This window comes from Copadichromis virginalis, linkage group LG1 (assembly GCF_057382275.1).
Source record: "Copadichromis virginalis isolate Kocher_CV1m ecotype Utaka linkage group LG1, C_Virginalis_male_GT1.1, whole genome shotgun sequence".
Lineage (NCBI taxonomy): Eukaryota > Metazoa > Chordata > Actinopteri > Cichliformes > Cichlidae > Copadichromis > Copadichromis virginalis.
In genome coordinates, this window is record NC_140618.1 from 35,303,527 (window position 1) to 35,329,300 (window position 25,774).

Here is a 25,774-nt window from a genome sequence, read left to right on the forward strand (position 1 = left end):
TTCTGAAGCGTGATCATCAAACAATCAAGCGTTTCATTTAGTGATGGGCAGATGAAGCCCCATGAAGCACTGAAGCTTTTCATCCAATTGGTTCACCCCAACGCGAAGCTTCATGAAGCTTCATTTGCTCTAGCAGGACACCTACTGGACGTAAAAATAATAGCTGGCATGAATTTGAAGAGTGTGGCATTTTGCACACAGCCTGTAAATGTCAACAACAAAAGGAGTGTGTAAAACATCTATATTGTAGTGATGGCAGTATACTGTGTATATTTATAGTGGCAGTATGGGAAATGATTATTTGGAAATGCTTGAAATGGAAATGATCATTTACTGTGAGGTGAGGTGTGGTTGGGGTGTGGACAGTAGTTGTGCTTTTGTAACGTTGAGGTATGGACAGTCCTGCCTGTTCACATTTTATTCTGTAAAAACTAAATTTTCACTGCTTTTATGGCCTTTTTAGTGGGGAGAACATAGCTAGGATTTAATGATTTAACAAATCTTTTGAATCCTTTGTCCTCCACAATGCTAAATGGCTGGGAGTCCTCAATCACCATGCTGACCAGGTCTTCATCTATTTGAGATTGTTCTCCTGAGGAAAGACAATAAAGACAAAGCACAAATATAAATATCACACACGTAACTTATAACAGTTGTATAATATTGTTATATCATTTAGTAACATTACTGCATGCTATATTATCATTGCATTTGATGGCTCACCTGGTCTTGCTCCACAATCGGTGTTCCTCTTATTCTCATGCAAAGCTCTGTAGTGCCTAAGCATGGATGTTGTTGTTATATCCCAGCTCCCTGGCACATAGCAAACACTTCACCTTGTACAAAAGTCAAGACAGCTCAACATAAATTGTATTGCACCATCAGTATCATGAAAATACATCTTCTGTAGAAATTTACATACCTTGTTGGGAGGAATAAAATCAAAATGTTCCCACACAGGGGAGGACATCCTCCTCTTCTTAGCTGGCTCCATTCTCTCCTGACTTTCCTCACTCTCATAAACCTCCAAACGGTCTCCAAACTCTCTCTAACCGCAACTCTCCATCAAACACCCACATTTTGAATGAAGTCTGAGGGGTTTATATCGCTGTCATATCTCGCGGCAAAGTTCGAACCACTTCATGAACCAGTCACGTGGTACAGCCGGGCAGCGAGGCTTCGGACGTCATCATTTTCAGCTCCTCCCATAAATGAAGCAAGCCTCGATACGCGCTTCGCGGAAACGCCCCCTCCATTACTCGACACACGCTCCGAAGCCTCGATACAGAACGTCCCATCACTAGTTTCATTCAAAATAGTTAACACGCAAGAAGCGTGTGGAAAAACCAAGGCGCAAAATAACTGCCCATGAACTAAGAAAAGTCAAGCGTGCAGCTGCCAAGATGCCACTTGCCACCAGTTTGGCCATATTTCAGAGCTGCAACATCACTGGAGTGCCCAAAAGCACAAGGTGTGCAATACTCAGAGACATAGCCAAGGTAAGAAAGGCTGAAAGACGACCACCACTGAACAAGACACACAAGCTGAAACGTCAAGACTGGGCCAAGAAATATCTCAAGACTGGTTTTTCTAAGGTTTTATGGACTGATGAAATGAGAGTGAGTCTTGATGGGCCAGATGGATGGGCCCGTGGCTGGATTGGTAAAGGGCAGAGAGCTCCAGTCCGACTCAGACGCCAGCAAGGTGGAGGTGGAGTACTGGTTTGGGCTGGTATCATCAAAGATGAGCTTGTGGGGCCTTTTCGGGTTGAGGATGGAGTCAAGCTCAACTCCCAGTCCTACTGCCAGTTTCTGGAAGACACCTTCTTCAAGCAGTGGTACAGGAAGAAGTCTGCATCCTTCAAGAAAAACATGATTTTCATGCAGGACAATGCTCCATCACACGCGTCCAAGTACTCCACAGCGTGGCTGGCAAGAAGGGGTATAAAAGAAGAAAAATGTTGATAGTGAACAGATCAAAACACTGACAGAATCCATGGATGGCAGGCTTTTGAGTGTCTTTGCAAAGAAAGGTGGCTATATTGGTCGCTGATTTGTTTTTGTTTTGTTTTTGAATGTCAGAAATGTATATTTGTGAATGTGGAGATGTTATATTGGTTTTACTGGTAAAAATAAATAATTGAAATGGGTATATATTTGTTTTTTGTTAAGTTGCCTAATAATTATGCACAGTAATAGTCACCTGCACACACAGATATCCCCCTAAAAGAGCTAAAACTAAAAACAAACTAAAAACTACTTCCAAAAACATTCAACTTTGATATTAATGAGTTTTTTGGGTTCATTGAGAACATGGTTGTTGTTCAATAATAAAATTATTCCTCAAAAATACAACTTGCCTAATAATTCTGCACTCCCTGGAATAGCTGACTCGGACTTATCAAAGATTTTTGCTAACGAACACAGACCAGTTCTCCATCAGCCAGAAAAAGCTTTGTTAAGCCCTGGAAAAACACCACTGGACGTTGCTGGTTTTACAAAGCTACAGCTCAACTACGGAGCAAAACAGTCAACAGAGAAGGTCTATGTTGTAAGAAACCTGAGCACTACACTGCTAGGCCTGCCCGCCATTACAGCTCTTGGCCTGCTGGTGCAAGTTGACGCGGTTTCAATGGACACTCTGAAGACTACTTACCCACACCAGGGCCAGTGGTGTTGGTTGAGGACATTCACATTACACCAGGGCCTGTGGTGCTGGCCAATACCATCCACATTACACAAGGGCCTGTGCTACTGGCTGATGCAATCCACATTGCAGCAGGGCCAGTGCTGCCTTTGAGGCCATCTTCACCCATCCAGGGCCAGTGGTGTTGGCTGAGGCCATCTACATTTCACCAGGGCCTGTGGTGCTGGCCAATACCATCCACATTTCACAAGGGCCATTGTTGTTGGCTGTGGCCATCCACATTACACCAGAGCCAGTGTTTCCTTTGAGGTCATCATCACCACACTAGGGCCTCTGCTGCTCTCTGAGGCCATCCACATTACACCCGGGCCTGTGTTGCTGGCTGATGCCATCCACATTTCACCATGGCCAGTCCTCCCTGTGAGGCCATCTTCACCACACCAGGGCCAGTGCTCCCTGTGAGGCCACCTTCACCACACAAGGGCCTGTGCTACTGGCTGATGCCATCTACATTACACCAGGGCCTGTGGTGTTGGCTAAGGCCATCCACATTACACCAGGGTCTGTGGTGCTGGCCATTACCAGCCACATTTCACCAGGGTCAGTGTTGTTAGATGAGGCCATCCACATTACAACAGGTCCTGTGCTAATGGCTGAGGCCAACTACATTTCACCAGGGCATGTACTCCCTGTGAGGCCTGTGGTGCTGGCCAATACGATTCAAATTCAAATTTTATTTGTCACGTACACAGTCATACACAGTACGATATGTAGTGAAATGCTTGGACAACTGCTCGTGACCTAAAGAAAACAAAAAAGAAAAAGGCTATGAATAAGATAGGAAATAAATATGAAAAATTAAAAAGGGTAAATTTAACTAGGAAGGAATAAAATATAAATTAAGGTTAAAAATGAAATAACTGTACAACACAAATTAGAATGAAGGGTAAATTTAACTGGGAAAGAATAAGATAAAATATATAAATTAAAGTTGAAAATAAAATAACTGTACAACAAAATACACAGTATAGAACCATATAAGAATGTATGAAGAAATATAAATAAATAAATATATACACAATAACAGCAGCTGTACAAGTATTAACTGGAAATGAAGAATATAATGTCCAGTGTTGTGCAATCCACATTATTTAGTGTCTTGTGCAGTGCAAATATGCTTAAAGTGATTAAGTGATGAAGTGAAAACAATGTCCAGAATGTCCAGTGTGTGTGTAAGAACTATATGTGAGGGTCAGTACTGTGTGGTGGTGTGATTGAGAGACCGTATCGCCTGCGTGAAGAAGCTCCTCCTCAGTCTCTCTGTGTTGGTCTTCAGGGAGCGGAATCGCTTTCCTGACCTCAACAGAGAGAACAGTCCGTTGTTGGGATGGCTGAGGTCCTTCACGATCTTCCTGGCCTTGGTCCAGCACCGCCTGCTGTAGATTGAGTGCAGGTCAGGGAGCTCGGAGTGGATGGTGCGCTCAGCTGACCGCACAACCCTCTGTAGAGCTCGTCTGTCCTGCATCGTGCTGTTCCCGAACCAGGTTAAGATGTTTCCCGCCAGGATGCTCTCTATGGTGCACGAGTAAAAGTTCCTGAGCACCTTGGAGGGCAGTTGGAAGTCTCTCAAGCGTCTGAGGTGGTAGAGATGCTGACGGGCCTTTTTCACCACGTTGTTGATGTGACAGGACCATGACAGGTCCTGCGTGATGTGAACTCCGAGGTATTTGAAGCTGTCCACTCTCTCCACTGGGCACTCGTTGATGACGGGGGTCTGGTAGTTCCTCTCCTGCTTAGTGCTGAAGTCCACTATCAGCTCCTTTGTCTTACTGACGTTTAGAAGGAGGTTGTTCCTCTGGCACCAGTTCTCCAGATTCCTAATCTCCTTCAGGTAGGCTGTCTCGTTGTTATCAGAGATCAGGCCCACCACGACGGTGTCATCAGCAAACTTGATGATGGTGGTGGAGCTGGTAGTGGCCACACAGTCATATGCAGTGTTGGGACTAACGCGTTATTAAGTAACGCGTTACAGTAACTACGTTATTATTGTGGTAACGAGCACGGTAACTAGTTATTATGCCAAAACCGGGAACGCGTTACTCGTTACTGGGATTTAGATAGGCTCGTTATTCGTTACTTCGTGTGGTGGCTATCGCGGAGCTTCCACAGATTCAATAACATTAGCAAGTGGTGGAAGCCAGCAGGTGGATGAAGGAAAAGGGAGGCAAGAGGAGAGACCCGAAGCGGCCGCTGGTCCGAGAGTGTCAGGTGAACTGAACTTCAGGTAAGAATTTATGACCTGCAGTCTCTCTGGGTCAGATATAAACCAAGTTTAGGTGGAGTTTATTTTCGTTATGCTGACTTTTTCGTACTGCGTGCTAGCTAGCATGACGGAGTTTCTATACAGCTGGGTGGGCGCTATGTTACTGATGTTGAACTTTATTTTGTTCATAAGGTTAATTATTAGAGTTGCCACCCGTCCTGTAAAAAACGGAATCGTCTCGTATTCAGAGAAAATATTACGCGTTTCGTATTTAGGTGAAAAGGAACAGTTTGTCCCGGACTTCAGCTACAATGAAAAAGACACAAAGCTGGAGTTACTGTGTGTCTTTGCTGCACAGCTGCCTCTTCTCCTCTCATCCTCTCCCCCTCCCTCTCCTGTTTCTACTTCAATCATGAAACTGATCAATGATCAGCTGATCGGCTTTTCTCTCTTGTTTATTTATCGCCCACTTTGCGCCAGAAAGAGGAAACCAGCGGATGTCGCGCTAAACAACAGCAGCACGTTTAAGCTTGATCAGCTGTTGTTAGAATTTATTTAATATTAATTTCTATTATCAGCTGATGTTTGCTGGAGCCACAGCCGTAAAAGCTGCTGGTCATGATATGGTTTGGTTATGTGGTGAGAGGGAAACATGAAGATGAAACCAGGAGATGTCCTTACTGAATCATCAGAGCTGAACAGGTGATGGAGAAACAGGTTTACCTTTTAGGTGACATGAATGAGTTGAAGGGAAGTTATGAACTGTTTCTGAGAGACAAATAACCCCAGGATCCTTTTCTAAGCAGCTGACAGCTTGTTACTGTGCAGGGGCGGGTCTAGCAAAGTGTTGCCAGGGGTCCATGTAGGGCATTAAAAGGGAAAGGGGGGCACAAGGAAATACTTTCTTATTCTCACTTAAAATGTCTCACTCAAAAAATAATTATGAGTCTTACAACAAACGATTGATAGATTGATACATATATACCATCAGAACAGTGTACATCACTGTCACAACAGTGTTTATTTTCATTCAAAGGCTTTATGATTTTTCCTATAATGGTGGGCCGCTCTCTAGTCAAAATGCCCGGGACGATTTTTTTGTCCCAGTCCAGCCCTGTAAGCAGCTCATCTGCAGTCTGGTGTTACCTACATCTTCCTATTCAGGAGGCAGAATTTCAGAGTTCTGAGTACAATCGAAAGCACCACGACTGCAGTTTTTGTGTTGGATGTAAAAAGCAGGCTAGGACAGAATCAGGTGTGGGATTTCTCTCGTGGAAATGTGCACATTATTTTTTCCTTTCTATTGGTAGGTGGCACAGTGCACTTGTGGCAAGTAAGCAAGCTAGAAGACTGGCAATCTTGCTGGGTATCCAGTTACGGAAGGAACACATTAACAAGAGAATTCTGAGTTAAACCAAAGTTACTTTCCCTAGTAACTAGTTACTCTGAAAGTAACGAGTAACTTGAAGTAACTGAGTTACTTTTGATAGAAGTAACTAGTAATGTAACTAAGTTACTAATTTAAAGTAACTTACCCAACACTGGTCATATGTGTACAAAGAGTACAGCAGGGGGCTCAGAACACACCCCTGGGGGGCTCCAGTGCTGAGAGTGGTGGAGGCTGAGACATGTCCGCCCATACTGCCTGTGGTCTGCCAGTTAGGAAGTTGGAGATCCACTGACACATAGATGAGCTGAGTCCCAGATGCTCCAGCTTGGTGGTGAGTGTGTAGGGAATTATGGTGTTAAATGCAGAGCTGTAGTCTATGAAGAGCATTTTAACATAATTCCCCCTTCTAGTGTCCAAGTGAGTGAGTGATGTGTGGAGGAGATGAGAGATGGATCTCATCATGGATCGATCCACAATTCACCAGGGCCAGTGTTGTTGGCTGAGGCCATACACATTACACCACGGACAGTTCTTCCTGTGAGGCCATCTTCACCACACCAGGGCCACTGTTGTTGGCTGAGGCCATACACATTACACCAGGGCCTGTGGTGCTGGCCAATACCATCCACATTTCACCAGGGCCTGTGCTGCTGTCTGAGGCCATCCACATTACACCAGGAACCGTGTTTCCTTTGAGGCCATCTTCACCCCACCAGTGCCTCTTCTGCCCACCTGGGCCTGTGGTTCTGTCCGATATCATGCACATTTCACCAGGGCCTGTGTTCATGGTTGAGGCCAACTACATTTCATCAGGGCCTGGGTTGTTGGCTGATACCATCCACAGTACACAAGGCCCTCTGCTACTGGCTGAGGCCAACTATATTACACCAGGGCCTGTGGTGCTGGCCAATACCATCCACATTACACCAGCGCCCGTGGTGTTGGCTTAGGCCATCCACGTTTCACCACTGCCAGTGCTTCCTGTGAGGTCATCGTCACCAGTTCGCAGTCTGTTCTGCTTGCTGATGCCATCCACATTACACAAGGGCCAGTGATTCCTGTGAGGCCATCTTCACACACTAGGGCCGGTGCTTCTGGCTGATGAAATCCACATTGCACCAGGGCCTGTGTTGCTGGCTGAGGCCAACTCCATTTCACCAGGGCGTATGTTGCTGGCTAAGGCCATCTACATTTCACCAGGGCCTGTGCTACTCGTTGATGCCATCCACAATACACAATGGCCTGTGATTACTGTGAGGCCATCTTCACCAAACCCGGGCCATTGTTGTTGGCTTTGGCCATCCACATTACACCAGAGCCAGTGTTTCCTGTGAGGTCATCATCACCACACCAGTGCCAGTGCATCTGGATTGGGCCAACTAGATTTAACCAGGGCCTGTGTTTCTGACTGATGCCATCCACATTTCACAAGAGCCAGTGCTTCATTTGTGGCCATATTCCAAATACCAGGGCCTGTGCTGCTGGCTGATACCATCCACATTACACCAGAGCCTGTGCTACTGGCTGAGGCCAACTATATTTCAATAGGGCCTGTGCTACTGGTTGATGCCATCCACATTACACCAGGGCCAGTGGTGTTGGCTAAGGCCATTCACATTACACCAGGGTGTGTGGTGCTGATCAATACCATCCATATTTCACCAGGGAGAGTGTTGTTAGATGAGGCCATTAACATTACAACAGGGCCTGTGCTACTGGCTGAGGTCAACAACATTTCACCAGGGCGTGTGTTGCCGGCTGAGGCCATCTAAATTTCACCAGGCACTGTGGTCTTTGCTTAGGCCATCCACATTACAAAAGGTCCTGTGCTAATGCCTGAGGCCAACTACATTGCAGCAGGGCCAGTGCTGCCTTTGAGGCCATCTTCACCCATCCAGGGCCAGTGGTGTTGGCTGAGGCCATCCACACTACACCAGGGTCTTTGGTGCTGGCCATTACCATCCACATTTCACAAGGGCCATTGTTGTTGGCTGTGGCCATCCACATTACACCAGAGCCAGTGTTTCCTTTGAGGTCATCATCACCACACTAGGGCCTGTGCTGCTCTCTGATGCTATCCATATTACACCCGGGCCTGTGTTGCTGGCTGATGCCATCCACATTTCACCAGGGCCTGTGTTGCTGGTTGATGCAATCCAAATTTAACCAGGGCGTGTGCTACTGGCTGAGGACAGCTAAATTTCACCAGGGCGTGTGTTGCTGGCTGAGGCCATCTACATTTCACCAGGGCGTGTGTTGCTGGCTGAGGCCATCTACATTTCACCAGGGCGTGTGTTGCTGGCTGAGGCCAACCACATTACAGCAGGGCCTTTGGTGCTTTCCGATACCATCCACATTTCACCAGGGCCAGTGGTGCTGGCCATTACCATCCACATTTCACCAGAGCCAGTGTTACTGGCTGAGGCAAACTACATTTCACCAGGTTCTGTGTTGGTGGCTCATACCATCCACAATACACAAAGACGTGTGCTACTGGCTGATGCCATCCACAATACACAAGGGCCTGTGCTACTGGCTTATTCCATCCACATTACACCACGGCCAGAGCTCCCTGTGAGGCCATCTTCACAACACCAGGACCTGTGCTGTTGGCTGAGGCCATCCAATTAGCAGCAGGGCCAGTGATTCCCGTGAGTCCATCCACATTTCACCAGGGCCAGTGTTGTTAGATGAGGCCATCCACATTTCAATAAGGCCTCTGCTACTGGCTGAGGCCAACTACATTTAACCAGGGCGTACGTTGCCGGCTGAGGACATCTACATTTCACCAAGGCCTTTGGTGCTGGCCTATACCATCCACATTTCACCAGGGCCTGTGTTGCTGGCTGTTGCCATCCACATTACACCAGGGCCTGTGTTTCTGGCTGAGGCCATTCACATTGCACCAGGGCCCGTGCTACTGTCTGAGGCCATCTATATTTCACCAGGGCCCGTGCTACTGGCTGAGGCTAACGACATTTCACCAGGGAGTATGTTGCCGGCTTAGGCCATCTACATTTCACCAGGGCCTGTGTTCATGGATGAGAGCTTGTGTTGGTGGCTGAGGTATCCACAATACACCAGGGCCAGTGGTGTTGGCTAATGCCATCCAATTTGCAGCAGGGCCAGTGATTCCCGTGAGTCCATCTTCACCAGACCAGGGCCTGTGGTGCTGGCCAATACCATCCACATTTCACCAGGGCCTGTGTTTCTGGCTGATAAATCCACAATACACCAGGGCCTCTGCTAGTCGCTGATGCCATCCACATTTCACCATGGCCAGAGCTCCCTGTGAGGCCATCTTTACAACACCAGGGTCGGTTCTGTTGGCTGAGGCCATCTTCACCAGACCAGGGTCTTTGCTGCTGGCTGATGCCATCCGCATTACACCAGGGACAGTGCTTCCTGTGAGGCCATCTTCACCACACCAGGGCCTGTGCTGTTGGCTGAGGCCATCTTCACCAGACCAGGGTCTTTGCTGCTGGCTGATACCATCCACATTACACAAGGGCCTTTGCTACTCGTCATCCACTTTACCCACGGGCCTGTGTTGCTGGCCTAAACCATTTAATTTACAGCAGGGCCTGTGGTGTTGGCCAATACCATCCACATTTCACCAGGGCCAGTGTTGTTAGATGAGGTCATCCACATTACAACAGGGCCTGTATTGCTGGGTTAGGCCATCTACATTTCACCAGGGCGTGTGTTGCTGGCTGAGGCTTTCCACATTACAACAGGGCCTGTGCTACTGGCTGAGGCTAACCAAATTTCACCAGGGAGTATGTTGCCGGCTGAGGCCATTTACATTTCACCAGGGCCTGTGTTCAAGGCTGAGACCAACTATGGCCATTACCATCCACATTTCAACAGGGCCAGTGTTACTGGCTGAGGCAAACTACATTTCACCAGGTTCTGTGTTGGTGGCTCATACCATCCACAATACACAAAGACCTGTGCTACTTGCTGATGCCATCCCCAATACACCAGGGCCAGTGGTGTTGGCTGAGGACATGCACAATACACCAGGGCCTTTGGTGCTGGCCAGTACCATCCACATTTCACCAGGGCCTGTGCTGTTGGCTAAGGCACTCCACATTTCACCAGGGCCTGTGGTGCTTGCCGATACCATCCATATTTCACCAGGGACACTGGTGTTGGCTAAGGCCTTCCACATTGCACCAGGGAATGTGCTGTTGGCTGAGGCCATCCAGATTTCGCCAGGGCGAATGTTCCCGTCTAAGGCCATCTACATTCAACCGGGGCCTGTGTTCATGGCTGAGGCCAACTACATTTCACCAGGTCCTGTGTTGGGGGCTGATACCATCCACAATACACAAAGGCCTGTGCTACTGGCTGATTCCATCCACATTACACCAGGGTCAGTGCTCCGTGTGAGGCCATCTTCACCACACCAAAACTTTGCTTCTGCCTTAGGCATTATTTATCAGACCAGGGCCTGTGCTATTGGCTGATGCCATCCTCATTATACTAGGTCATGTGCACCCTGTGAGGCCATCTTCACCACACCAGGGCCTTTATTGCTGGCTGAGGCCATCCACATTGCACCAGGGCTAATGTTCACTGTGAGGCCATCTTCACGACACCAGGGCCTGTGCTGCTTTCTGAGGCCATCTAAATTTGACCAGAGACTGCGTTGCTGGCTGAGGCCATGTACATTTCACCAGGGCCTGTGTTGCTGGCCGATGCCATCTACATTACACCAGGGCCTTTGGTGCAGGCCAATACCATCCACATTTCACCAGGGCCTGTGTTGCTGGTTGATGCAATCCAAATGTAACCAGGGCCTTTGCTACTGGCTGAGGCCAGCTAAATTTCACCAGGGCGTGTGTTGCTGGCTGAGGCCATCTACATTTCACCAGGGCGTGTGTTGCTGGCTGAGGCTTTCCACATTACAGCAAGGCCTTTGGTGCTTTCGATACCATCCACATTTCACCAGGGCCACTGGTGTTGGCTAAGGCCATCCACATTACACCAGGGTCTGTGGTGCTGGCCATTACCATCCACATTTCAACAGAGCCAGTGTTACTGGCTGATGCAAACTACATTTCACCAGGTTCTGTGTTGGTGGCTCATACCATCCACAATACACAAAGACCTGTGCTATTGGCTGATGCCATACACAATACACAAGGGCCTGTGCTACTGGCTGATTCCATCCACATTACACCGGGGTCAGTGCTCCCTGTGAGGCCATCTTCACCACAAAAGTAACTGTGTTTCTGCCTGAGGCCAACTTTACCAGACCAGGGCCTGTATTGCTGGCTGAGGCCATCCACATTACAACAGGGCTAGTGCTCCCTGTGAGGCCAACATCACGACAGCAGGGCCTGCGCTGCTGTCTGAGGCCATCTACATTTGACCAGATCCTGCATTGCTGGCTGATGCCATCCACATTACACCAGGGCCTGTGTTGCTGGCTGAGGCCATTTACATTTCACCAGGGCCTGTGTTGTTAGCTGAGGCCAACTACATTTAAACAGGGCCTGTGTTGCTGGCTGATGAATCCACAATACACCAGGGCCTCTGCTAGTCACTGATGCCATCCACATTTCACCATGGCCAGAGCTCCCTGTGAGGCCATCTTCACAACACCAGGGCCTGTGCTGCTGGCTGAGGCCATCTTCACCAGACCAGGGTCTTTGCTGCTGGCTGATGCCATCCAAATTACACCAAGGACAGTGTTTCCTGTGAGTCCATCTTCACCAGACCAGGGCCTGTGCTGCTGGCTGATACCATCCACATTACACAAGGGCCTATGCTACTCGTCATCCACATTACCCACGGGCCTCTGTTGCTGGCCGAAACCATCTACATTACAGCAGGGCCTGTGGTGTTGGCCAATACCATTCACATTTCACCAGGGCCAGTGTTGCTTGCTGAGGCCATCCACATTGCACCAGGGACAGTGGTGCTGGCCATTACCATCCACATTTCACCAGGGCCAGTGTTGGTAGATGAGGTCATCCACATTACAACAGGGCCTGTATTGCTGGCTTAGGCCATCCACATTGCACCAGGGCTAGTGCTCCCTGTGAGGCCAACATCACGACAGCAGGGCCTGCGCTTTTGTCTGAGGTCATATACATTTCACCAGAGCCTGTGTTGCTGGCTGACGCGATCCACATTACACCAGAGCCTGTACTACTCGTTGATGCCATCCACATTAAACCAGGGCCTGTGGTGCTGGCTGAAACCATCCACATTTCACCAGGGCCTGTGTTGCTGGCTGATAAGATAAGATAAGATAAGATAACCTTTATTAGTCCCACACGTGGGAAATTTGTTTTGTCACAGCAGGAAGTGGACAGTGCAAAAGTTATGACGCAAAAATTAGAATACAATAAGAATAAATACAGTACACAGCTGTACAGAATAGAATAAAATAATATACTATATACAGTAGAATAAAATAGAATAAAAATATACAATAAGATAAAAATAGAATACGAATGCTATATACAACTGAGTAAAAATACAACGATGCCAGAAAAGATTATTGCACTTAGTGTTATTGCACATGTGTGGATGTGTGTGTTTGTTCAGTTAAAGTCTTTGTTGTGGAGTCTGACAGCAGTGGGGAGGAAAGACCTGCGAAATCTCTCCGTCCCACACCGTGGGTGCCGCAGTCTCCCACTGAAGGAGCTGCTCAGTGCTGTCACAGTCTGCTGCATGGGGTGGGAGACGTTGTCCAACAGGGATGACAGCTTAGCCGCCGTTCTCCTGTCACTCACCACCTCCACTGGGTCCAGAGGGCATCCTAGAACAGAGCTGGCCCTTCGGATCACCCTGTTCAGTCTCTTCCTGTCCCCAGCAGAGATGCTGCCGCCCCAGCAGACCACACCATAAAAGATAGCAGAAGCCACCACAGAGTCATAGAAGGTCTTCAGGAGTGGGCCCTCCACCCCAAACGACCTGAGTCTCCGCAGCAGGTACAGCCTGCTCTGCCCTTTCCTGTAGAGGGCGTCTGAGTTATGAGTCCAGTCCAGTCTGTTGTTCAGATGAAAACCAAGGTACCTGTAGCTGTCCACAGCCTCAATGTCCATACCCTGGATGTTCAGTGGTTGCAGTGGAGAATGCTTGTGCCTGCGGAAGTCTACCACCAGCTCCTTGGTTTTACTGGCGTTGATCTGGAGGTAGTTCAGCTGGCACCAGTCCACAAAGTCTTGAGTCAGTCCTCTGTACTCCTTGTCGTCCCCATCAGTGATGAGGCCGACTATTGCAGAGTCATCAGAGAACTTCTGCAGGAAGAACTGGGTGGAATTGTGGGAGAAGTCTGCAGTGTAGATGGTGAAGAGGAACGGAGCCAGAACCGTTCCCTGTGGGGCCCCCGTACTGCAGACGACCCTGTCCGACACACAGCCCTGAGTCCTCACATACTGTGGTCGGTCGGTGAGGTAGTCCAAAATCCACAATACACATGTGATCCACAATACACAATGGCCTGTTCTACTGGCTGATGCCATCCCCAATACACGAGGGCCAGTGGTGCTGGCTGATGCCATCCAATTTGCAGCAGGGCCAGTGATTCCCGTGAGTCCATCTTCACCAGACCAGTGCCTGTGGTGCTGGCCAATACCATCCACATTTCACCAGGGCCAGTGTTGTTAGATGAGGCCATCCATATTTCAATAAGGCCTCTGCTACTGGCTGAGGCCAACTACATTTAACCAGGGCGTATGTTGCCGGCTGAGGACATCTACATTTCACCAGGGCCTTTGGTGCTGGCCTATACCATCCACATTTCACCAGGGCCTGTGTTGCTGGCTTAGCCCATCCACAAGACACAAGGGAGTGTGTTGTTAGCTGTTGCCATCCACAATACACAAGGGCCTGTGCTACTGGCTGATGCCATCCACATTGCGCCGGGGCCAGTGGTCTTGGATGAGGACATTCACATTACACCAGGGCCTGTGTTGCTGGCTGAGGCCATTCACATTGCACCAGGGCCTGTGCTCCCTGTGAGGCCATCTTCAGCACACCAGGGCCTGTGCTGCTATCTGAGGCCATCTATATTTCACCAGGGCATGTGCTCCCTGTGAGGCCACCTTCAGCACACCCGGGCCTGTGTTGCTGGCTGATGCCATCCACATTACATCAGGGCCTGTGGTGCTTGCCAATACCATCCACATTTCACCAGGGCCTGTGGTGCTTGCCGATACCATCCACATTTCACCAGGGCCACTGTTGTTGGCTAAGGCCATCCACATTACACCAGGGTCTGTGGTACTGGACATTACCATCCACATTTCACCAGGGCCAGTGTTGTTAGATGAGGCCATCCACATTACAACAGGGCCTGTGCTACTGGCTGAGGCTAACCAAATTTCACCAGGGAGTATGTTGCCGGCTGAGGCCATTTACATTTCACCAGGGCCTGTGTTCAAGGCTGAGGCCAACTACATTTTACCAGGTCCTGTGTTGGTGGCTGATGCTATCCACAATACACAAAGACCTGTGCTACTTGCTGATTCCATCCCCATTACACCAGGGCCAGTGGTGTTGGCTGAGGACATGCACAATACACCAGGGCCTTTGGTGCTGGCCAGTACCATCCACATTACACCAGGGACAGTGCTGTTGGCTAAGGCACTCCACATTTCACCAGGGCCTGTGGTGCTTGCCGATACCATCCATATTTCACCAGGCACACTGGTGTTGGCTAAGGCCTTCCATATTACACCAGGGAATGTGCTGTTTGCTGAGGCCATCCAGATTACACCAGGGCCTGTGCTTCTTGCCGATACCATCCCCATTTCACCAGGGCCATTGGTGTCGAGGTCAGTGCTCCCTGTGAGGCCATCTTCACCACAAAAGTAACTGTTGTTAGGTTTTGTATTGTTGATTGTCATTTATGCTTAGAAATATTTACCCACATATGCTTAGAAGTGTATAATCATTTGTAGATTGAAAGAATGTCTCATCCTAGGAGGTCTTTAACGGCTCTGAGTAGCATGAAGGGGGAGTGCGTTCACTCCCTCTACAGAGTGTTCTGGCATAGATCACACACCTCCTAGGAGAGGTCGTATCTTCTCTTTCTGATATATGGTTTAGCAAACACATGTATATCTGTTTAAGTATAAGAGCCTTTTGTTCAGATGGACCCGCTCCTGGCACCAGCGTTTGGGGAGTCTTCACAGGGTCACACTTTGACCTCACACACACACACACACACACACACACACACACACACACACACACACACACACACACACACACACACACACACAGTATTCTTTGTTCACATGTATACCTATGTAAGATGTCATATGTTAATGACCCTATGCATATTCATGTGACCACAATAAAAGGAGTGCTATGGGGAGCCTGGCTGAGAGTCTGACGGAGGTCAAGTGGTGGAACGACACTCGGCTCCAGGCAGGACTCCCTCATGCATGAGTAACATGAAGAACTTTGCCTACTCGTGTCTTGCTTCGCTGTGTAATTATATTGTCCTCAACGTTCCAGCGGATAGGTTCAAGCTACAAACCTATCATTAATTGGTCCTTCGAGCCGGATCCCTGGAGTCGACATTCACCGAGGGGAGAAGAGGCATGCTGAAAGACTGACGTCAGCCAGGAAGTTCCTGTGGATTCGCTGTCTGTCTTTTCTCCTCGATGAATGACGATCGGCGGGATTCGAGGCTGATATTACACGCTAAGCAACACCGAGTAAGTTGAGAGAGCGACTCTATAACCGCAGAACTGGGTTAGTGTCCCGAAAAAGAGGTTTTGGTTAAATCGCCCAAGGGCCCAAGCGTCCGGTGAGTGTCCGGTTTTGAAATCGCCCTGGGTGTGTGTCCCCCGAGCGTCCCTTCATTGGGTTTTGTCACGCGACTGGGTGAGCGTCCCACAACTGGGTCAGGGTCCCGAGCGGTCCGGTGTGAGTCCGGAGTAGGCCTATTTTGTGTTGTTGTCGTCGTCGTCGTTGTTGTTGTTGTTGTGTGAGTGTGTGCGGAGCAGAACACGTGGTCTGTGACACCGACTGTTGTTGTTATCATGGGTTTCTAAGCAACCAAGAGTGAGTCGGAGGGAGACAGACGTTTGTGCTGGACTTTGCTCCTGGCAGCACAAAGTATTTAAATAAAAATGTGAGAGAGCGGCGGCTCAACAGCTGCGCGCGTTCACGCGAGCACGGTCGTGCGGGTTTCACGCGGACCTGAGCCGTGCGGTTAATCGCAGGCTTATAAATGGAAGAGATTCAAATGTCAAAAGTTTTCAGAAAACACACCAGCCTTGAAGAGCGTGTGGAGAAGGCCTGCCACATCAGCAGCACTTGAGATGTGCTGTGGTGAATGGCTTTCCCCCACCCCTTGCTGACACAAAATGTTTATTCTTTAGCTTGCCCTGATCGACAGCAGCCTGTGTGCCAGACCATAAAATTTAATTGAGGTGGATAATTGTTAAAAGTTGCTCAAATTCAGTACAATGACATATGAGGTGAAGTGATATAGGCAAATATTTAAACTAATGAAGTGCATAGAGGCACTTGATCTGTGTGAAAGACTGTCGTCTTATTATGAGCTATTGTTGAGATATAGAGCACACCTGTGAAAACAACTAATATGCTGAACCCTGTATGAAACATCTAAAAGTACATGATGGAGAAGCTGAATTGAATATGAAAGTGTAAGACTTTGCCACTGTGGGCAGAGCATGAAACTACTGTGTGATGTTGCGTTGCGGTTTTTTTCTTCTGAGCTGATGAGCAAGCTACACATTATCAGATCAAGAGCTGTCTGAGAACTACTCAAAGAGAGGGAAACAGAGCTCTGATAACTGTGATAACTGGAGTGTGCAGCGTTTCCGTGAGCAGTTTTTCTGCATCTTGACTCATGTGTGTGGAGTGTTCATAGCATCAGCATCATGTTTTTGTTTATTTGTTTTGTTGGGTTGAAAATAATTAAATAAACTTGTGATCATACATATGGATCACCATGGCACATATCATCAGCCATATGATTTATTTATGCAGATGAAAAAGTGAGTGTGAATGTGTTTGACGTCACAGTGTTTTTGTGCGCTGTGTAAAAGAATTTATATTGTAGATGAAAAATAATAATAGGAAAAAGGTTTTGTGTTGATCAACCAAGAACAACTACAATCTTATTTTCTGCTTTTAAGAAAAGACAAAAAAAAGCAGTGATGATAATAATGAACATGTCTTAGTTTGTCACTTTCAGGTGAAAAGCAGACCTGAATCAATTTTCCACATGCAGCAGTCGGAAGAAAGTTATAGTTTAACATCATTGGAAACATGCAGGCCAAGTTTCTGGCTGACTTATTTACAGTACCATGTGTCTCTCAACCTCACAATCAAGCTCTCACTCCTCCCTGAAGACAAGGAATGCAGCTCCAAAGCAATAACATGATAAAGAGACAGCAGCAAGTCCTAAGCAAAGAGTCCCAGCAAAGCAGCAGCAATGTGGACAAACAGCATCAGAGAAGAAGAGCAAACCCATCATCCTGACTTATCGGATGAATGGCACTGTGTTTACAACAAGCTGAAACTTCACTGTGCATGTGAAGAAAACGTTTGAGGAGAACTGAACAGTTGGAGTTTGACATTTGCCACCTGTGGAGTAAAATGGCAAGAAGAGACAGTGGAATACAGGACAAAGCTGAAGGAGAACTGCCGGCTGTTGGACTGTTGAAGTGGGAGAGGACAACAGAGTGAGAGGACACAGAGTGAGTAAGTAGAACACAGAGGAGTGCTGGTGTTAAATGTGGGGAAATCAAAATTTGGGTTAGCAAACCTGGGGAAAAGAAAACTGACTGCTTAAGTTGGAAAATTGTGAAGGGGTCTGAAACACTGCAAAAATAGAAACATATACAAAATCACACACACAAGCACAACATGCATTAACCCTACTAACACTTCCAAACACAAGAGAGCTTATGAAGATTAGACAACATCTTAAGCGTGTGAGTCTGTTTATCATCTTGTCCAAGTCACCTCGTGTGATGCCAATACCAGTGGACTCATAGCACATTAGTTAAGAAATGATCAAATAGCAGAGAAGTGTGTAGAAAAGGCAGCTTTAAGAACATGCTCTGTTGGATATGCAGCTCCACAGACATGCATTAAACCTGCCTAATAACACAAACACACATGCAATGAAAATCAGCTTGTTATCTTTCATCAGTGTTAAAATAGTGTCAATTTAGCAGACACTTGTTATCAAATGCTGAATTTATCCAATGCAAAAAACTGACTCTCTAGGTTGCAGGACAACAGTTTAACTTTTGTGGGAAAAAAGATTCTGGTTTGACCAACCAGTGATCAGATAATAAATTTAGTTGTTAACATAGTAAATTGGGAGAAGCTTCCTGCTTGATTGATGCAGCACAAGTTTACTACTAAATTTACTGTATGAGGGAAATTCTCTTTTAGTGATAACATTTTGAACATGCATTTCTGTTGTCCTGTCATCCTAGTGGGTTAATAGCTGATTCAAATTAGTTGATCGTTCTTAGATTAATGAAAGGTGATTGAATTCTAGCACGAGTGAATGGGATGTGTTGGAGTTGTTGTGTGTTGAGTGGAGACTCTAAAACACTGAGTTTCCTGCTTTGATGTGCGAGTGAATCCTGTATTTAGATACACAACTCTGAATACGTCAGAACAAACTTTTTTTTTTGTGAAGTGCATGACAGCATGTCACATGTTTTATGATGAAAGGAAAAGGAAAACTGAATAGATCTGTGGCCTAAATGAGTGAAGAGCACAGACCTGGTGACTAAACTCATAGCTAATAAGACATTAGGCTTATGTTGTGTGTTGTGCAGCTGATGGTTGGCTTGGAGTGAATCTAGCTGATGATTCTTCTCCTGTTGTGAAGTTGATGCACACCCGGAGGAAGCACCACCAAGCTGAGATGTTTTTGAAAATGTTACTTTCTTATTTCAACTATTACATTAACAATTTCTTTGTTTGCTCGTAGGATGCAGTTTGCCATTGGATGAGATTAATGAGAAATGGGATAACTGCTGATACATTTGTTAAACTGTGTACTTTTACAGTAATTTAGGGTAATTTGACATATGCTGAGTATAAAAATGTTTGCATTGAAACTATCAGACATGAGGTATTCATAACTGGGAACTTTTCTAGCATAATTGTCAAAAAGGGGGGAATGTTAGGTTTCGTATTGTTGATTGTCATTTATGCTTAGAAATATTTACCCACATATGCTTAGAAGTGTATAATCATTTGTAGATTGAAAGAATGTCTCATCCTAGGAGGTCTGTAATGGCTCTGAGTAGCATGAAGGGGGAGTGCGTTCACTCCCTCTACAGAGTGTTCTGGCATAGATCACACACTTCCTAGGAGAGGTCGTATCTTCTCTTTCTGATATATGGTTTAGCAAACACACGTATATCTGTTTAAGTATAAGAGCCTTTTGTTCAGATGGACCCGCTCCTGGCACCTTCACATGTTAACACCTTGACCTCTCACACACACACACACACACACACACACACACACACACACACACACACACACACACACACACACACACACACATACACAGTATTCTTTGTTCACATGTATACCTATGTAAGATGTCATATGTTAATGACCCTATGCATATTCATGTAACCACAATAAAAGGAGTGCTATGGGGAGCCTGGCTGAGAGTCTGACGGAGGTCAAGTGGTGGAACGACACGCGGCTCCAGGCAGGACTCCCTCATGCATGAGTAGCATGAAGAACTTTGCCTACTCGTGTCTTGCTTCGCTGTGTAATTATATTGTCCTCAACGTTCCAGCGGATAGGTTCAAGCTACAAACCTATCAATTGTGTTTCTGCCTGAGGCCAACTTTACCAGACCAGGGCCTGCACTGCTGTCTGAGGCCATCTACATTTGACCAGAGCCTGCATTGCTGGCTGATGCCATCCACACTACACCAGGGCCTGTGTTGCTGGCTGAGGCCATTTACATTTCACCAGGGCCTGTGTTGTTAGCTGAGGCCAACTACATTTAAACAGGGCCTGTGTTGCTGGCTGATGAATCCACAATACACCAGGGCCTGTGCTAGTCGCTGATGCCATTCACATTTCACCATGGCCAGAGCTCCCTGTGAGGCCATCCACAACACTAGGGCCTGTGCTGCTGGCTGAGGCCATCCAAATTGCACCAGGGACAGTGATTCCTGTGAGTCCATCTTCACCAGACCAGGGCCTGTGCTGCTGGCTGATACCATCCACATTACACAAGGGCCTTTGCTACGCGTCATCCACATTACCCACGGGCCTGTGTTGCTGGCCGAAACCATCTACATTACAGCAGGGCCTGTGGTGTTGGCCAATACCATTCACATTTCACCAGGGCCAGTGTTTCTTGCTGAGGCCATCCACATTACACCAGGGACAGTGGTGCTGGCAATTACCATCCACATTTCACCAGGGCCAGTGTTGGTAGATGAGGTCATCCACATTACAACAGGGCCTGTATTGCTGGCTGAGGCCATCCACATTGCACCAGGGCCAGTGGTGTTGGATGAGAACATTCACATTACACCAGGGCCTGTGTTGCTGTCTGAGGCCATTCACATTGCACCAGGGCCTGTGTTCCCTGTGAGGCCATCTTCAGCACACCAGGGCCTGTGCTGCTGTCTGAGGCCATCTATATTTCACCAGAGCCTGTGCTACTGGCTGAGGCTAACGACATTTCACCAGGGAGTATGTTGCCGGCTTAGGTCATCTACATTTCACCAAGGCCTGTGTTCATGGTTGAGGCCAACTACATTTAAACAGAGCTTGTGTTGGTGGCTGAGGTATCCACAATACACAACGGCCTGTGTTGCTGGCTGATGCCATCCAATTTGCAGCAGGGCCAGTGATTCCTGTGAGTCCATCTTCACCACACCAGGGCCTGTGGTGCTGGCCAATACCATCCACATTACACCAGGGACAGTGCTTCCTGTGTGGCCATCTTAACCACACTAGGGCCGGTGGTGTTGGCTAAGGCTATCCACATTACACCAGGGTCTGTGGTACTGGCCAGTACCATCCACATTTCACCACGGCCAGTGTTGTTAGATGAGGCCATTCACATTACACCAGGTCCTGTGCTGCTGGCAGAGGCAATCCACATTACACCATGGCCTGTTCTTCCTGTGAGGCCATCTTCAACACACCAGGGGCTGTGCTGCTGGCTGATGCTATCCACATTACATCAGGGTCTGTGGTGCAGGCCAATACCATCCTCATTTCACGAGGGCCTGTGGTGCTTGCCGATACCATCCACATTTCACCAGGGCCAATGTTGTTGGCTAAGGCAATCCACATTACAACAGGGTCTGTGGTACTGGACATTACCATCCACATTTCACCAAGGCCAGTGTTGTTAGATGAAGCCATCCACATTACAACAGGGCCTGTGCTACTGGCTGAGGCTAACCAAATTTCACCAGGGAGTATGTTTCCGGCTGAGGCCATTTACATTTCACCAGGGCCTGTGTTCAAGGCTGAGGCCAACTACATTTCACCAGGTCCTGTGTTGGTGGCTGATGCCATCCACAATACACAAAGACCTGTGCTACTTGCTGATGCCATCCCCATTACACCAGGGCCAGTGGTGTTGGCTGAGGCCATCCAGATTACACCAGGGCCTGTGCTGCTTGCCGATACCATCCACATTTCACCAGGGCCGTTGGTGTCGGCTAAGGCCATCCACATTTCTCCAGAGCGTATGTTCCCGACTAAGGCCATCTACATTTAACCGGGGCCTGTGTTCATGGCTGAGTCCAACTATATTTCACCAGATCCTGTGTTGGTGGCTGGTGCCATCTACATTACACCGGGGCCTTTGGTGCTGGCCAATACCATCCACATTTCACCAGGGCCTGTGTTGCTGGTTGATGCAATCCAAATTTAACCAAGGCCTTTGCTACTGGCTGAGGCCAGCTAAATTTCACCAGGGCGTGTGTTGCTGGCTGAGGCCATCTACATTTCACCAGGGCGTGTGTTGCTGGCTGAGGCTTTCCACATTACAGCAAGGCCTTTGGTGCTTTCCGATACCATCCACATTTCACCATGGCCAGAGCTCCCTGTGAGGCCATCTTCACAACACCAGGGCCTGTGCTGTTGGCTGAGGCCATCTTCACCAGACCAGGGTCTTTGCTGCTGGCTGATGCCATCCAAATTACACCAGGGACAGTGATTTCTGTGAGTCCATCTTCACCAGACCAGGGCCTGTGCTGCTGGCTGATACCATCCACATTACACAAGGGCCTTTGCTACTCGTCATCCACATTACCGACGGGCCTGTGTTGCTGGCCGAAACCATCTACATTACAGCAGGGCCTGTGGTGTTGGCGAATACCATTCACATTTCACCAGGGCCAGTGTTGCTTGCTGAGGCCATCCACATGGCACCAGGGACAGTGGTGCTGGGCATTACCATCCACATTTCACCAGGGCCAGTGTTGGTAGATGAGATCATCCACATTACAACAGGGCCTGTATTGCTGGCTGAGGCCATCCACATTGCACCAGGGCTAGTGCTCCCTGTGAGGCCAACATCACGACAGCAGGGCCTGCGCTGCTGTCTGAGGTCATCTACATTTCACCAGAGCCTGTGTTGCTGGCTGATGCGATCCACATTACACCAGAGCCTGTGCTACTCGTTGATGCCATCCACATTAAACCAGGGCCTGTGGTGCTGGCTGAAACCATCCACATTTCACCAGGGCCTGTGTTGCTGGCCCAGCCCATCCACAATACACAAGGGAGTGTGTTGATGGCTGATGCCATCCACATTGCACCGGGGCCAGTGGTGTTGGATGATGCCATCCAATTTGCAGCAGGGCCAGTGATTCCTGTGAGTCCATCTTCACCACACCAGGGCCTGTGGTGCTGGCCAATACCATCCACATTACACCAGGGACAGTGCTTCCTGTGTGGCCATCTTAACAACACTAGGGCCGGTGGTGTTGGCTAAGGCCATCCACATTACACCAGGGTCTGTGGTACTGGCCATTACCATCCACATTTCACCAGGGCCAGTGTTGTTAGATGAGGCCATTCACATTACACCAGGTCCTGTGCTGCTGGCAGAGGCAATCCACATTACACCATGGCCTGTTCTTCCTGTGAGGCCATCTTCAACACACCAGGGCCTGTGCTGCTGGCTGATGCCATCCACATTACATCATGGCCTGTGGTGCTGGCCAATACCATCCACATTTCACGAGGGCCTGTGGTGCTTGCCGATACCATCCACATTTCACCGGGGCCAATGTTGTTGGCTAAGGCCATCCACATTACACCAGGGTCTGTGGTACTGGACATTACCATCCACATTTCACCAGGGCCTTTGTTGCTGGTTGATGCAATCCAAATTTAACCAAGGCCTTTGCTACTGGCTGAGGCCAGCTAAATTTCACCAGGGCGTGTGTTGCTGGCTGAGGCCATCTACATTTCACCAGGGCGTGTGTTGCTGGCTGAGGCTTTCCACATTACAGCAAGGCCTTTGGTGCTTTCCGATACCATCCACATTTCACCATGGCCAGAGCTCCCTGTGAGGCCATCTTCACAACACCAGGGCCTGTGCTGTTGGCTGAGGCCATCTTCACCAGACCAGGGTCTTTGCTGCTGGCTGATGCCATCCAAATTACACCAGGGACAGTGATTTCTGTGAGTCCATCTTCACCAGACCAGGGCCTGTGCTGCTGGCTGATACCATCCACATTACACAAGGGCCTTTGCTACTCGTCATCCACATTACCGACGGGCCTGTGTTGCTGGCCGAAACCATCTACATTACAGCAGGGCCTGTGGTGTTGGCCAATACCATTCACATTTCACCAGGGCCAGTGTTGCTTGCTGAGGCCATCCACATGGCACCAGGGACAGTGGTGCTGGGCATTACCATCCACATTTCACCAGGGCCAGTGTTGGTAGATGAGATCATCCACATTACAACAGGGCCTGTATTGCTGGCTGAGGCCATCCACATTGCACCAGGGCTAGTGCTCCCTGTGAGGCCAACATCACGACAGCAGGGCCTGCGCTGCTGTCTGAGGTCATCTACATTTCACCAGAGCCTGTGTTGCTGGCTGATGCGATCCACATTACACCAGAGCCTGTGCTACTCGTTGATGCCATCCACATTAAACCAGGGCCTGTGGTGCTGGCTGAAACCATCCACATTTCACCAGGGCCTGTGTTGCTGGCCCAGCCCATCCACAATACACAAGGGAGTGTGTTGATGGCTGATGCCATCCACATTGCACCGGGGCCAGTGGTGTTGGATGATGCCATCCAATTTGCAGCAGGGCCAGTGATTCCTGTGAGTCCATCTTCACCACACCAGGGCCTGTGGTGCTGGCCAATACCATCCACATTACACCAGGGACAGTGCTTCCTGTGTGGCCATCTTAACAACACTAGGGCCGGTGGTGTTGGCTAAGGCCATCCACATTACACCAGGGTCTGTGGTACTGGCCATTACCATCCACATTTCACCAGGGCCAGTGTTGTTAGATGAGGCCATTCACATTACACCAGGTCCTGTGCTGCTGGCAGAGGCAATCCACATTACACCATGGCCTGTTCTTCCTGTGAGGCCATCTTCAACACACCAGGGCCTGTGCTGCTGGCTGATGCTATCCACATTACATCATGGCCTGTGGTGCTGGCCAATACCATCCACATTTCACGAGGGCCTGTGGTGCTTGCCGATACCATCCACATTTCACCGGGGCCAATGTTGTTGGCTAAGGCCATCCACATTACACCAGGGTCTGTGGTACTGGACATTACCATCCACATTTCACCAGGGCCTTTGTTGCTGGTTGATGCAATCCACATTTAACCAAGGCCTTTGCTACTGGCTGAGGCCAGCTAAATTTCACCAGGGCGTGTGTTGCTGGCTGAGGCCATCTACATTTCACCAGGGCGTGTGTTGCTGGCTGAGGCTTTCCACATTACAGCAAGGCCTTTGGTGCTTTCCGATACCATCCACATTTCACCATGGCCAGTGTTGTTAGATGAAGCCATCCACATTACAACAGGGCCTGTGCTACTGGCTGAGGCTAACCAAATTTCACCAGTGAGTATGTTGCCAGCTGAGGCCATTTACATTTTACCAGGGCCTGTGTTCAAGGCTGAGGCCAACTACATTCCACCAGGTCCTGTGTTGGTGGCTGATGCCATCCACCATACACAAAGACCTGTGCTACTTGCTGATGCCATCCCCATTACACCAGGGCCAGTGGTGTTGGCTGAGGACATGCACAATACACCAGGGCCTTTGGTGCTGGCCAGTACCATCCACATTACACCAGTGACAGTGCTTCCTGTGAGGCCATGTTAACCACACTAGGGCTTGTGATGTTGGCTAAGGCACTCCACATTTCACCAGGGCCTGTGTGGCTGGCTGAGGACATTTACATTTCACCAGGGCATGTGTTGCTGGCTGATGCCATCTACATTTCACCAGGGCCTTT

General features: G+C 48.5%; 1 long non-coding RNA gene across 1 annotated transcript; it reads right to left on the reverse strand.

Moving 5' to 3' along the window:
* Positions 1-512: 512 nt before the first annotated feature.
* LOC146719143 (uncharacterized) lies at positions 513-1,301 on the reverse strand. Its single transcript, XR_014920146.1, has 2 exons — positions 724-1,301; positions 513-592 (listed from the first exon to the last, which is right to left on the reverse strand). It is a non-coding gene; the product is annotated as an uncharacterized LOC146719143 (long non-coding RNA).
* Positions 1,302-25,774: the final 24,473 nt, after the last annotated feature.